A 13,778-nucleotide genomic window follows, 5' to 3' on the forward strand; every position below is an offset into this window, starting at 1 on the left:
ACAGCGCGTTAGTGGCAGGTAGCAAGCTCTCAATAAATACTAGTTGACGAGGTGAATGGATGAGCTGATGAGCCATCAACTGCCTTGCTGGACTGAGAAACCGAGGCACGGGGAGGGGCGGGAATGTGCAGAGCACGGCACACGGAATCAGGCAGGGATGGAAAAGTGCTCGCTGGAACTCCCTGACTCTCCCTGCCCTCCTCGCCCCTCCAGCTGGGCCTGGGAGCCTAAGAGCCCCCTTACCTGTCCACCACCCTGGAGCCCCAGCATTCCTCAGAGTAGCTGCTGGGAGGGAGAGGTGAAAAGTGAGAAGCAGAGATGGAGACCCGGACAGAGGAGACAGGGAAGGGCCAGAAGAGAGGGAGGAAGGAGGAGGGGACAAGGGCTCTGGTGATGTGCAAATACATGAGACGGAGAGACACAGAGACAGCAAGATGGAGCAGGTGCACACGAGGCCGACAGGGAGGAAGAGAGGGACGACACAAATCCCGCCCTGCAGCAGGAGGTCCAGCAGGCATTCACCAGGGAGGAAGCCACTCCTCCAGGAAGGCCTGGCCCCGCCCACCGCACCCCTCACTCACTTCTGCAGCCCCCCAGGGATCACTGATGGGTCGGAGCATGGCTTGCAGAGAAGAGCCTGGCACATCCCTCCCCTACCTCCCCTCAGAGCCGCAGGCTTTCTTGCTCCTCATAAATATTTATCAGTGTTTGGAGTGTGAAGAAGCCACAGTTGGCTGGGGTGTGATAACTGCCAGAGTGAGAAAAAAATACACATCACACGGTTTGGACCGGCAGCTGCCAGGCTGGGGCTGGACCTGCAGAAGTGGCAAAGGCCATGGGGACCCAGCTGCTCCCAGTAAGCCTTGGTGCCAGCTCCCGCCCCCCCACCTCTGGGAGCCCATGCTCTGAGGGAAAGAAGAGGCCACCAGTGCCCGAGGCCCCAAACAACTGAGCGAGGGACTGCTTGGAGGGGCCGGGGCACCCGCGCCAGGCCAAGGAGCAATGATAGTCACAAAGGGACAGGGATTTGCTGGGCAGCTGACCAGGTTTCGTACTGTGGAGTGCGGGTCACAGCCCCGTATTCCAGGCCAGGAACTCATGGCTCAGAGATGCTGTGATCTGCCCAGGAACACACAGCCTTCAAGGGCTAGGCTGGGATCCATCCACCACAGAGACGGGGTGCACTCTGAAGTGACATCTTGACAGTAAGGACTCCGTTTTAGGGCACCCGTGACTCCATCTTGCGAAGCCCCACCCCACCCCACCATGAGACTCTGGTCTGAAACCATGATCTAACGGTCCACTGCATCCCACTTGGCAGAGCACAGAAACTCCCCAACACAATCGCTCACGCTTGAAACAGAGAGGCTGCACCTGGACTAATGTTAAGATTGTAATTTGTCTATTGTCAAGACTGTAATTGGTATTAGTTTCCCACTAGGTCAGCTTGACCCTAGTAACTGTACTCCTCCCCCCATCTTAGCAACCATGTACCCCCCCTCCCTTCCTCCTGGCTTTTGCCTTTATAAACTTTGTTGCTTTGTGCATCCTGGTGGAGAGTTCTTTAGGGCACGAGCGCGCTCTCCACTGCCGGCAATAAGGGACCGTCCGATGTCACCCATGTGTGGTGCTCCTCGGTTCCCACTGGCCCAGGCACCACGATCGGACCCAGCCCCGCTGCTTTCCCGAAGCAGGTGTTTTCATCAACAGGAATAACAGAAAGGAGGGGAAATGAGGGCGGGGAGGGGAGAGGAAGAGGAAGAAAGGAAAGGGCGAGGAGGAGCATGGGCAGGAAGCAGGGCCAGGGCTGGAACGTCCCGCCTGGAACTTAACCCCTGCTGGACACGGGACTGGGTGGCCTCCCCAGGCAGCAGCAGCTGCTGTGTACCCTGAGGGCCTGCCACACCTTAGTCGCGTCTCTAAGGTATTTTCCCCAGCACACCGCCAACACCTAGAACAATCCCATTTCACAGATGAGAACACTGAGGTTCTGAGAGGCACCCTGTGATCTGCCTGTCTCCACAGCCCACACCCTATGCAGGCTGTCACCCCTCCAAGCCCTGCTGAAACAACACTGCCCACTTCCTGTTCCCCACACCAGCAAAGAACCCCCTCCCCACCCCCATCCCCCACCCCCACCCCCCAGACACAGCACCAATAAATGGCATTGCTGTCTGCTTAGAAGAGCAAGCCCAAATGCCCACAACTGGAGCCAACACCAGCCTGCCAGGTTCACCCCAGTCCCACCTGTGCCCCCGCCCCCTCTGTCCCTGAGAGCCACAGCTGGGTCCCGGCAAGAGAAAACAGCAGTGGTGGAGCTGGCTCCGGACAAGGAAGAGGAAGAAGCAACCCGCTGAGGGTAACCCAAGCAAAGGCAGGGGGTACCGTAAGGAGGCAAAAATCTCACGGGAAGGAGGCGCAGGCAGGACGCAGGGGGGCTGGCGGCAGGTGCGGGGAAGCCATCAGGTCCACGGGCAGCTGCGGGCTCCCTCCAGCTCTCCCAGGGCCGCGGGCTCCCAGCTGCGGCTCTCGGTGCGCGGCTGCCCCATTGTCTCTGTGCACTCTGCTTACTCAGGGCTTTCCTCCGGCCTCCAGGCTTGCATGTCACTCTTCTCTGCCTCCCGCTCAGCTTCCCCCAGCTCACCTAACCTAGCCGGCCGGGTGGCCCGATTTCAAATGCCCAGGGGAGGAACTGGATGGATCAGCTTGGTCAGGTGTCCCGGCCCCAGGCCAATCAGCTCTGCCTCGGAACAAGAGGGCAGGAGAGGGTCTGCAGAGCAGGGGCTTCCAAAACAGGGTCACAACTCGCTGGTTGATAATACATCGACTTAAAGACGTCTTGGTTTTTAACGGACCGGCATAGAATGGGAAACAGAAGCATGCCCTATAAGTAGTAGGGGTTAACAGATTCACCAATTCCCCAGTATTCCATGCCCCTCCCTGCAGGGTTCCTGGGAGCGTGCAGCCCTGTGCCCATGTGCCTCGCCCGGGCCAGTGAAGCATTCAACGCACCCGATGCCGTGTGCCCTTTGTATGAGATTTCTGTAGCTGCTCAAACAAAGTACTACAAACCTAGGGGCCTAAAACAACACACGGCTATTATCACACAGTTCTGCAGCTCACAAATTCAAAGTGGACCTCCCTGGGTTACAACCAGTCCAGGCAGGGCTGCGTTCCACCTGCACACAGGGGCAAACCTGTTCCCCTTCCACCTTCCAGAGATTGCCCACGCTCCTGTCTCAGAGCCAGCAACAGCAAGGGAGCTCCCTGCACATCACATCACTTTGACCTCTTCTGCTGGTGCTCTCGCCCACCTTTAAAGACCCTAGCGGCTCAGATGCCAGGGTCCCACATCAGCGCACCTGGGTGTGAAACCTGGCCTCAGCTTCCAGCTAACGCAGACCCTGGACGGCAACAGTGACAGCTCAAGGAATCAGGTTCCTGCCACCCATGTAGAAGACCGGGATTGAGTTCCCGGTTCTCAGCTTCAGCAGCCCCAGCCATTCCAGGCTGGATTTCAACTAAATCCTTTAAATTAACAAAAAAAAAAAAAAAAAAAAAAAAAAAGGCCATTAGACTAACACAGGGCCCCTCTGGAGACTGGAGAGTGATCTCTTTAAGACACATTGATCATCTCCATCGGCAGCTGTCGTTACCCTTTGCCCTGGAACGGAACACAATGACAGGCTCCAAGAATCAGCACACAGGCTTGTTTGCAGAGAGCATTCCTTCGCCTGCCACGTTCTCCTTCTTCTGTCACTGATGCAGCAATGACCTGGATGGGGCTGTCCCCATCAACCGAAACTCCAGGGCTCTCCTGCCAATGACAGGTGTGTAGCACAAGCGAGAGAGGAACCTCCTGAGCCACTCAGATTTGGGCGTGTTTGTTACCGCCGCAGGCCAGCTCTCCTAGCCGATACAAAACGTGAGCATCACTTAGAGAAACTTTGGTTGCAGGGAATAGGTGTGCGCTAAGTTACACGGTGAAATGACTTTCAGGTTGAAAATTCAAATTTTTTACAATGTATTCTAGAAGAGCATGCCTAGACCAAACATGTCTTATTGGTGTCTTCCATCTCCTGGTTCTACTCCATCAGGTGGTGCTGCCAGGGAGAATCAACTTTCCATTGGCCAGAAAGTGAGCCCATTCCCCACGTGCAGGGGAGACACCTGTTGATCAGCTTTGACACCAATACCCTGCTGCCCTTTGGTGAGCCACAGTCCTCCCCGTGTCCCTTTGTGCCGGTCAGGGAGGGGACCGTGCCAGGAGGGTCCCAGATGCAGAACCTTCCAAGACATATTACCCAGCAGCCAGAGTTTACATTTTGATACAGCACAAAAACCAGAATATTATATTACACTAAATCATGCCGGTAACAGCCTGTTAGGTAGACTCAGTCTGGAATCAAAACAGCACATCTGGCATGAGCTTCACTTTATACTCAATACCCAAAGCAAAAAAAGAGGAGACTCAATATTGTTGAGATGGCAGTACTCTCCAAACTAACCTGTGTATTCAATCCTTAGCAAATCCCAGCTGAGGGTTTTTTTTTTGGGGGGGGGGGCTGGGGGGCAGAAATAGACAAGTTGATCCTAAAATTGACAAATCGCCAATCTTGAAAAAACAGAGCAAAGTTGAAGAACTCATACTTCTCATTTTTAAAACTTATTGCCAAGCTACCGTAATCAAAAATGCAGTTAGAACCTCAACCTCACACCATATAAAAAAGCAAACCAAACCAAAGGCCTAAATGTAAAAGCTACAACTATAAAAGTCTTAGGAGAAAATGTTAAGTATAAATATTCACAGCCTTGGATTAGGCAACAGGTTCTTAGATATGACACCAAATGTACAAGCAACTAAAGAAAAAGACATAAAATTTAAAAAATTTTTTTGCTTTAAGATCGCTATCAAGAAAGTTGAAAGACAAGCCATAAAATGGAGAAAAAAAATTTAAAGATTTATTTGTTTGCAAGGCAAAGTGAAAGAGAGAGAGAAAAAGAGATTCCATCCTCTGGTTCATTCCTCAAAATGGCCACAAAGGCCAAGGCTGGGCCAAAGCCAGGAGCCTGGAACTCCACCTGGGTCTCCCACATGAATGGCAGGGGTCCAAGTACTTGGACCATCTTCTGCTGCCTTCTCAGACACATTAGCAGGGAACTGGATTGGAAGCAGAGCAGCTAGAACTTGAACCAGCACTCCTATGAGGGAAGCCAGCATTGCAAATAGCAGTTCAACCCATTGCACTACAACACCAGCTCTGAAACAATTTTCAACTCATGTCTCTGATAAAGGTGTAACATCCAGGGTACATAAACAATTATTTTCACCTCAACAACAGACAAATAACTCAATTACAAATGGGCAAGGTGATTCCAGCTTCTTGCTAATGTAGACCCTGGGTGACAGCAGTGACGGCTCCCGTAATTCACTCCACGCAACCCACGTAGGAGACCTGTGCGAGCTCCTGGCTCCTGGCTTCTGCCTGGCCAACCCCTGATGGCTACGAGCACTTGGAGAGTGACCCAGCGCATGGGAGCCCTCTCCTCTTTCTGTCTCTCCCCACTCTGTCTCTCTCTGTGTATGTATGTCTCTCTGCCTCTCAAATAAAGAAGAAATGTTTAAAAAGAAAAGGAATATCTAAATTAAAAAAAAAAAACAGAAATGAGCAATGGGTTTGTTTGAACGGCATTTCTCCAAGGAGGGCACATACAAACCAGGAAAAGATGCTCGACAGCACCACTCACCAGGGAAATGCACATAAATATCACAGAGATGAACTTCACGCCAAGACGGCTGTAACAAACAGGGACAGAACAAATGCTGACAAGGATGTGGAGAAAATGGAAACCCCATCCACCGCTCATTGGACTGCAGAGTGGGGAGCCACTGGGAAAACCATTTGGTGTTTTCCCAAACCTCTAAAAGGGTTTTTTTTTTTAATGTTTATTTATTTTCATCTATTTAAAAGGCAGAGAGAGAGAGGGAAAGGGAGGGAGAAATTTGAGCATTTTCCATCCACTGGTTCACTCCTCAAATGCCCACAATAGCCAGGGCTGAGCCTGGCTGAAGCCAGGAGCCAGGAACTCCATCTGAGTCTCCCCAGTGGGTGACAGGGATCCACGCCCTTGGACCATCATCAGCTCCTTCCCAGGGTGCATTAGCAGGAAGCTGGCCTGGAAGCAGCGTAGCGGGGACTTGAACCAGCACGCCAATATATGAAGCAGGTGTCCCAAGCTATGGCTTAACCCACTGCACTGCAACACCTGCCCCCTCTAAAAGCTACCATTCTATGCAGCAAGTGCATTCCAAAAGAACTGAAAACAACATCCACGCAAATGCGTGCACCTGAGTGCTCACACCAGTATGACTCAAAATGGCCATAAAGAATAAGAAGAAAACCCCACGTCCGTTACTGAGGAATGTGCTTTGAAAATGCAGTCTATTCCTACAATGGAATATTATCCAGCCATAAACCAGGAGGAAGTACTGATTCACGCTGCGGCACAGATGAATCCTGGAAACACGTAAGGGAAGAACGCAGACGTAAGAGTGATTCCACTTAGCAGCACTCCCCGGAAAGTGGATCAGTGGTTGTCAGGGGCTGGGGAGAGCCGGCTTGGGCAGAGTTCATTTGCGGTGATGAAAATAGTCTAAAATTGTGTAGTGGTGTCAGTTACACAACCTTGAGAATATAATAAAAATATACTGAAATCGTATCTCAGCTTTTCAGAAAGACTAAAAGAAAAAAGAATGAAAGAAAATATGCCTAAGAATGAACAGCGATCAAAGACTTGGTTCTTCATATTTCTCATCTCCTCGGGCTGTGTAATGAGTATTGATTCCTTTAAGAAACATTCGGGGACTTCCCTAACAGGATGTCTCGAGTCTTGGAGAAAGGAAAGGAGTCTGGAAAAAAAAAAAAGTGGGTGAGGTGGACAAATCCAGATCCCAAACTCCGAGCGCCTCGGTGTGAGTCACAGCATCTGAGGCTTCTCCTTCCACAGTCCACACCCCTCTGACTCCTCCCAGCACCCAGGCCTGCTGTGTCCACTCTTACAACTGTGCTGCGTCTTCTACTCAGCCACCCCCTCCTCCAGGAAGCCTTCCCTGATTCCACACAAGTCTGAGTCAGCTCCCCCAACTCCACGCATGTCCCACACCTTCGAAAGGATCTGTTAGTGCACACTCTGCTTCCCTCGTGTAAAGTAAACAGAGCAGAGAGTGCACCTGTGGCACTGTGTGCAGCCCGGGACACAGCAGGTGCTCACTAAGCACCTCTAAGTCCCTCGAGGTTGTTGAGTGAACAAGTCAAGGGTGAGGACAGCTGGAGTGTAAAATGCGGGCGGTGGTGAGGCTCATCCTGGGTGAGTGCACTCCACAGATGCCTTCTTGTCTCTGCTTCTATTTGGCTGTCAGCATCAAGGACGCTGGCTCAGTGTTTCACAGGGGCAGGGTCACCGCCCCATCAGGCTGGGCCGGGGCTGCAGCGGATACACCCGAAACAGGCCTCTGAGCAAGGCCCATCCTGTCCTCCCTCGCCAGCTGCCCACCCACCCAGCAGTGACCAGTCCCAGGCCCTAAGGGCACTGGCACGAGCACGTCACAGCCCGCTGCTGACAAAGGACCTGGGCGCAGCCCTGTCGGACAAACCCGCCGTGAACGATGCTTCCCTGCACAAGGGCTCTGCCAAAAGTTAGCGGAAAACGGAATTCAAAGGGAAGTTTATTTTCGTGCAAAAAAACGTTGACACTCATGAATCTGAGGGGTCTTCAAAAGCTTTGTGGAAATGTGGATTATGAAAAACAAGCATGCACAGGTTCCAAGGCGATTTTGCTCCCCCGTAAATGTACCTTTGAATTCCATTTGTCTGCTCAGGCTCAGAAGCGCCCTCCTGCAAAGCTCTGTCTGTGAGGCAGGCACTGTGCCAGCAACTTCCCCCTCGCTCTTCTATCTTCCCATCTAAGGATTCCCATTTGTCAGAGGAGAAACCAGAGACTCAAAGACCCATAAGTAACACGTCCAAACATCTCACTCCACATCCAAAAACTCACGCTGGGAAGATTGGCCACAAGTGTGGATTCATTTCCAGTGACTCAAGAAAGCATTGCTAACAATTCCTTCCTTTGTATCAGAAAATTCAGGCTGGGGCCAGCGCTGTGGCGTAGCGGGTAGAGCCACTGCCTGCAACACCAGCATTCCATTATTGGGCACCGGTTAACGTCCCAGCTGCTCCTCTTCTGATCCAGCTCCCTGTTAATAGCCTGACAAAAGTAGCAGAAGATGGCCCATTGCTCAGGCCCCTGCACCCACACTGGGGACCTGGATGAAGCATCTGGATTCTGGCTTCAGCCCGGCCCAGCCCTGGCTGCATGGCCACTTGGGGAATGAACCAGTAGATGGAAGATATCTCTCTGTCTCTTCCTCTCTCTGTGCAATTCTGACCTTCAAATAAATAAATCAATCCAAGAAGGAAGGAAGGAAGGAGGAAGGAAGGAAGGAAGGAAGGGAAGGAGGGAGGGAGGGAGGGAGGGAGGGAGGGAGGAAGGAAGGAAGGAAGGAAGGAAGGGGAGAGAAAGAAAGAAAATTCATGCTGGAAAAAAATGCTACGAAAGTGGCAAATTGTGGAAAGATTTTCAGATTTTACTCAGTCTTCAGCCAGAAAACTCGTCCAGGAGATAAAGCAGGTGCAGTTACTGCTCCGAGTATGTCACAGACATCTACTCATTTAGCCCATTAGCAACTCTATCGGGGCACTACTACCGTCCTGTCTCACAGAGGAGAACACTAAGGCACAAAGAGATCGAGTGATTAGGTCACACAGTGAGGAAGCGGCAGAGCCAGATACCAGAGCCCATGCCTCATCCACTCTCAACACTGCCTGCGGTGCCACCCAAGCCCTCAAGGGAGGAGGCGCCCAGGAGAGGCCCTGCAGGCGGAGGCCTGAAGAAGCCACTGGTGCTAGGGAGTCCGGTGAGCAACCTGGTGTGGCTGGGCTGTGTCCAGAGTTCCTGGGAGGTGCACCAGGGCAGGAGGTGGGGCTAAGGGAAGGGCCTGCTCATTCCCCGGATGCTCATGAACACTTCCTGAGCCGATCCCAGGTTAGGAGGGTGCAGGAGGCTGTGAGGAGCCTTGAATGCCAGGCTCAGGTCTTGGACCACATCCCGGAGGAAGACAAGAGCCCTAGCAATTTCTTACCCTTGCCCCCTGAGAGCAGTCCTGGCTCAGCTGGTGGGGGTGGGGAGGGGGATGGGGACCATGCAAGGGGGTAGTCACTCTCAGCAATGCGGCCGCCCTACATTCTGACCCAGTTTCATGGGTGCAAGAACAGCCAACAGGGAGTGGGGAGGTGTGAGGAGCAGGTGGCAGTGGCAGTAGAGAGACTGGGAGGGAGGGCCCTGCTCACGTGCCCCTGGAAGCAGTTATTTGTGCACCAGCTGCTCTGCTCTTCCAGAACCTAACTGGCCCGCCTGTTTACCCGCTTTTGGCACACCTGCTCCTCCTCGGGACCGCCCGGGAGCAGGAAGGAGCCGGGAAGACAGGAAGTGTCCCATGTCCCAGAGGAGTTTAAGGTGGCCTGAAGGAGCCTGCGAGGTCACTGTATGAGCTGCTTCAAAGCCCACAGGGCCAAGAACCTCGCTCAGAGAGACGGACTGCTGTGCCCAGAGTCGGGAGGGGCTGAGCACCCAGCTGTGTGCTGTGCCCGTCTCCTGCTCTAGGTGCTGCTGTGGCTACTGCAGGCCTCCGCACAGCTCTCTGGGCGCAGGACTGGGGGTCAGGGGTGGTGCTGGGGGGCCCTGTGGTCAGGTCGAGCTCCTGGGCCCCAGATTTCCTGTGGGCTGTAATGCAGACAGTACTCCAAATCTCCTGCCCACATCACACATGTGAAGACTGGCACAGGGGAGGGGAGCCCCAGATGGCCACAGGCAGAGGGTAAAGTTTCTTAAAGGAGCCTTGTCCATTTTCCAGCAAGCCAAGAGACTAGAGATAGGAAAATCAAAGGCTAAAAGACACTGCACTGAGTGGGCTGGCAGCTGGCTACCCAGCAGCCCACAGTCCACATGTGCACACTTGCCGGCCTGCCTGAGGGGCGGGGCAGGAAGGGGCACAGACACAGAGTCCTGGGTGACCCCCAACCTTGTCTGAGGCTCGCACTCAGAACAGGGGTGACAGCCAGCCCACCAGTGGGGATACCCAGAAAGATATGGTGCCTCGGAGAGAATCAGTAAAAGGAAGCTGTATCACATAACCTGCCCGCCCCACGCTCAGCATGGAGCTCTTGCCCAGGGTCCCTGGCGTGCAGGAGACGGCTCCATTAGCCCTGCACACAGCGAAGTCTCTGAGCTGCTGTCTCCCCTACAGTTCCACAGGGAAAACAGTCTGTGATGTTCTCTTCCCAGCACATGCCAGAAACCTCCAGAGACACGCCTTCCCTCTCCCTGCATGCCTGGTGGCAGCACTTCTCCCACCTGCAAGGCTTCCACCCTTCCCACCCTTCCCGCCGTCACTGCACCCGAGAAGCCTTCCTGACTGCTCTGGCCTACAGTGCTCTGGCCCTGACTCCCCTGCCCTCCTTCCCATCCTACCCCCTTCTTTCATTGTTCAAACCTCTGGGTCTGGCACTGTTCTTGCCTGCAGAGGCTACGGGCACCACACACTGTCCCCAGGGTGGCTACACTCTGCAGGAAGACACTCCACAGATGAATGAAACCTTCCTTCAGAATCACAGCAGGAGGGGAGCTGCAGCTGCCGGCGTGTCGCCGCTGGCTGGGCTCTGGGCACACACCATGCCCTTCCCTCCCTGGCCCGCCTGCCACTTGGCATCCACATGGGGCCTGCACAGTGCCACTCCTTAGCAGGTGCCTGCAACTGGGCCAGTGACCAACTTTGGAGAGCAGAATCCAACTTCCTCCAGTCATTGATTTTCCCAGGAACATTGCAGGTGCTTAATAATTTTTTTTTTTAATTTTTTGACAGGCAGAGTGGATAGTGAGAGAGAGAGACAGAGAGAAAGGTCTTCCTTTTGCCGTTGGTTCACCCTCCAATGGCCGCCGCGGTAGGCGCGCTGCGGCCGGTGCACCACGCTGATCTGATGGCAGGAGCCAGGTGCTTCTCCTGGTCTCCCATGGGGTGCAGGACCCAAGCACTTGGGCCATCCTCCACTGCACTCCCTGGCCACAGCAGAGAGCTGGCCTGGAAGAGGGGCAACCGGGACAGGATCGGTGCCCCAACCGGGACTAGAACCCGGTGTGCCGGCGCCACAAGGTGGAGGATTAGCCTAGTGAGCCGCGGCGCCGGCCAATAATTTTTTTTTTTACATTTATTTTATTTGAAAGGCAGAGTTATGGTGTGTGTGGGGGGATCTTCTATCCATTGGTTCACTCTCCAAATGGCTACAATGGCCAGGGCTGTGCCATGCTGAAGCCAGGAGCCAGAAGCATCATCCCAGTATCCCACACTGATGCAAGGAACCATGCACTTGGGCCATCCTTGGCTGCTTTTCACAAGTAGCAGGGAGCTGGATCAAAAGTGGAGCAGCCAGGACTCAAAGGAAACCCATATAGGATGCTGGCACTACAGCTGGCAGCTTAATCCATTATGCCACGGTGCCAATCTGTTAATAAATATTCTGAATTAACAAACAGGAGCCACGGACGGCCTCAGCTCCAGGCTGGGGAAAAGTAAGACCTGGGCCGAAGAGCAAGTTGGAGGCAGCAGCCTGGCCAGGGCTGTGGAGCGACACAGCCTCAGCAGGAGGCTGCAGAGACAATGTAGCCAGACCCAGGCCCCCAGTGGGCTGAGCTGCCCTGTACCTGCCCTAAGAGCCAACTGCTACATTTTTAGGAAGTTGCCCAGCTAAATGTTAAACATAGCCATTATCAGTGGCTCCTAATCAAGAGCCTGTGTCCACCCCAGGGACACTAGCCATGTCTGGGGACACTGCGGGTTGTCACGGCAAGGCAGAGAGTGGCGACAAGCACCAAGTAGAGGGGACTTTGAAAAACTCAGAAATTCAAGGATGGAATTAAAAGATGTGTATTTTGGTGCAAAAATTTTTAAATACTTGTTTTCCATGACCTTTTTAAGCTTCCTTGTGGGCAGAGGCCACATACACAGGTCGGTCCCCCACCTCCCGCAAAGAGGCTGTAAGCTCAAGTGCTGATGCTGGTATCAGGAAATCCTAGTATAAACTGACAATTCAATGAGTTACATTCAAAACATCTGGCATTGTGGTGCAGCGATTAAGCCGTCCCTGACACCTGCATCCTATAGCAGAGTGCCTGGGTTCACATCCTGGCCTCTTCACTTCTAATCCAGTTTCCTGCTAACGTGCGCCCTGGAGGCAGCAGGAGGTGATGATGCAAACAGGTCCCTGTCACCCACATGGGAGACGGATGGAGTTCTTGGCTCCCGGCTTCAGCCTGGCCTGGACTTAGCTATTGTGGGCACTTGGGGAGTGAACCGGTGGATGGAAGATCTCTCTGCCTGTTTCTGTCTCTGTCTCTCTGTCATCCTGCCCTTAAGATAAGTACAAATCAACAAAAAAATTCAAACCAAACACAAAGGGAATACATACTTAAAACTTACCACTTACTCGTTATTTTACTAAATGTCTCTATTATTATGCCCTTTAGAATGTCTGCACTGCATCAGACTGGGGAATGCTGTGTGACGTGTCTACTGCGCGACTCCATGCCCAGTGACATCACGGCAGCCTTGGGAGATCCATGGTGCAGAACTGACACCGCAGAACTCGGCGGAGGCCGCACGCCGCTCTCCCTGCCTTTTCCCTAGAGGGCCAGATGTCACCAGAGCACCACTGGGGGTAACCCTGAGCACAGAAGGCAAATTCACAAGCCTTCCCCAGTTTGGCAGCCCAGGGAGACAGGTCAGCACTAGCCTACTGTGTGTGTGTAGTGTGCAACAAAGGTCTGCCAGTGGGCACGTGCACAAGCTCTACACACGCGTGCACACAGGCACACAGGCACACTACACACCTATAAACACTGTGTCTCCTCACCGACGCTACACTCATCACACACATACACACACACACACACACACGGACACATCCCACACCCCATGTGCACACACCTGCACTGCCCTGGCTGCCCTGAGAATCCCACTGACCTCAGGCTCAGTGCCTCCTCACCCGCTGGTCTCTGCCCTTCCTTGTACCCCCAGATCCTGCTAAGGCGAGGGTCTCAACACCCCCAAGGAGCACCAAATCCACTGACCCCTGTCAGCCCCACTGGGGGCCCTGGCAGAGCAGTTCCCATCCCTGCCCTGTGCCTCCGCCCTCCCCAGAGCCCAGACAAGCAGCTCCCAGGCTGACTCCACCCACCTGATCACTGCCACGCCTCCACCTGCAGCCAGACCCTCTCTGCCCACGCCCACCAGCCCTGGGACTGCACACAGTCCCTAACCGACTTCCTCCCAATGCTGCTCCCACCCCTGTCCAGCACGCAGGAAGCGCTCTGCACAGCTCAGGGATAGGGGACTAAAGGATGCAGGGCCCCAAGGAGAGAAAAACCCAGCTCCCTGGGGAGGCAGCCGGGAAGCCTTACCCCATTTCGCAGAGGAGAGCCCTGAGACTCGGCGACGGGACGGGCCAGGCCAGGAGCAGCGGCAGGGGCAGGGGCTGTGGGGCGGAGGGCAGCCACAGAGACACGAGCTGGGGGCTGCCGGCAGCAGCGGCCAGGGCAAGCCCGCAGCCCAGGGACGAGGGGTTAGTTACAAAGAAAAGGAAAAGGCGTGCCTGATGGGCGTCCTGTTT

At 53.9% G+C, this 13,778-nt stretch overlaps 1 protein-coding gene across 2 annotated transcripts in view; it reads right to left on the reverse strand.

Moving 5' to 3' along the window:
- Positions 1 to 13,778, reverse strand: part of ARRB1 (arrestin beta 1) — a 70,274-nt gene that overhangs the window by 22,289 nt on the left and 34,207 nt on the right. The window lies entirely within an intron of this gene.

Source organism: Lepus europaeus, chromosome 7, assembly GCF_033115175.1.
Source record: "Lepus europaeus isolate LE1 chromosome 7, mLepTim1.pri, whole genome shotgun sequence".
Taxonomy (NCBI): domain Eukaryota; kingdom Metazoa; phylum Chordata; class Mammalia; order Lagomorpha; family Leporidae; genus Lepus; species Lepus europaeus.